Below are 1663 nucleotides of genomic sequence, written 5' to 3'. Positions count from 1 at the left end.
TATTATAGTATTAATTATTAATTTCTTTCACTAATTATATCTAACTTAATAAGTAAATTATATAATGATTTTGAATTAATATATAAAATTAATAGAATCTTTTTATTAAAAATAATATGAATTATAGAAATAATTACTACCCCAATATTAAATCCTTAAACTAATCTATATAATTCTGAAACTTAAATATTATACATAATTTTTTTGTATTTAATAAATAAATAATGAATAATATTAATATTATTATATTTATTTATTATAATAATTATATAGTTTACTTGGGATAAATAATCTTTATTGTTTATAAAAGAGATATTAGCGAAAATAATGATTTTGAATAAATTCAAATCTAATAATATATAATTAAGTTTTCTAACGGAACTTTCTTTTTGTTATTTGATATATTTATTCAATATTATAATATCATTCTTATTAGATTATATTATTTATACTATTATAAACAAATCAAAAAATACTTTAGATTAATATATAATTATAATATATATTTTATGAACTTATTATATAATATATTAATTATATATAAAAGTATATTTTCGAACTTTATTACATATTCTATAAATATCCATAGATTTTATTAAAACAAATTATAGATTTTTATATTATTTCTATTAATTAAAATAAATATTGTCTTTTTTAAATATAAAAATAATATTGTTCAATTTTAATAAATAATTGAGAATTAATTCTTTTTGATTCTTGATTATAGATATAAATGAATTAAATTGTTTATCTAATAAATTCACTTGAAATATTATAATATTGATAATGGGAATAAAAGAGTAAAGATAAAAAAGATAAGAAGATTCTTTGTATGACACTTTGCCTTAGAAGAACTGCGAGAGCAGGGTACAATTTATCCTTAGAATCTATAACTATAGAATCAAGAGCAAAGTACTTATAAAACGCATTTATATACTAATTATATACATGTAATTGGGTATATATGCAAATACGTATATGAGTAATTGCAATTGTAATTAAATATAATCTATAATATTACTTTTTTTTTCAAAAAAGCTTGCTTTTAAGTTTTAAAACTATTTATTCTATATATATATCAATAATCCTAATAAAATATTGTTATTTATATTGTAGAATAATATAATAAATAGATATATATATAAAATTTCTTTTTTCGTAATAAAAAGATATATAGAAAGCGAAGAAAACTGTTTTGTAATCTAATAATAATTGAATCTTTTGAAATATATAAATCTTTCTAATTCCCTTTTCTTTTTTGAAATCCTTTTTAATTATTTATTCTTTTATTAGTTTTCAATTAATATATTTATTATATCTTCAAAAAAATATAATAGTAAGGGTAAATTATTATTAGTATAAATAAAGCAATAGAAGGTGATACATACAATAATAAGTTGTTTACTATTCTTTTCATTTATTTTATTTAATATACTTTTCTTATAATTTATAGCAAAAAGAGTGATTGCTTTTTTTATTATACAAAATAAATATTCTATCAAGAAGGAATCAGAATATAGCGAATATAGTAATAATATTGAAAAAAAGAATAATTGCGGGGGTAATAATTCTAATCAAAAAGAGGCATATAAATAGGTTTTTCTTTTATTTATCTTTGGTATATAGTTAGTTTATTTAATAAATGTGATTATAGTTATTGAGA

This window comes from Botrytis byssoidea, assembly GCF_014898295.1.
Source record: "Botrytis byssoidea strain MUCL 94 chromosome Unknown BBYS_049, whole genome shotgun sequence".
NCBI lineage: Eukaryota > Fungi > Ascomycota > Leotiomycetes > Helotiales > Sclerotiniaceae > Botrytis > Botrytis byssoidea.
This window is presented reverse-complemented; position numbering follows the sequence as displayed.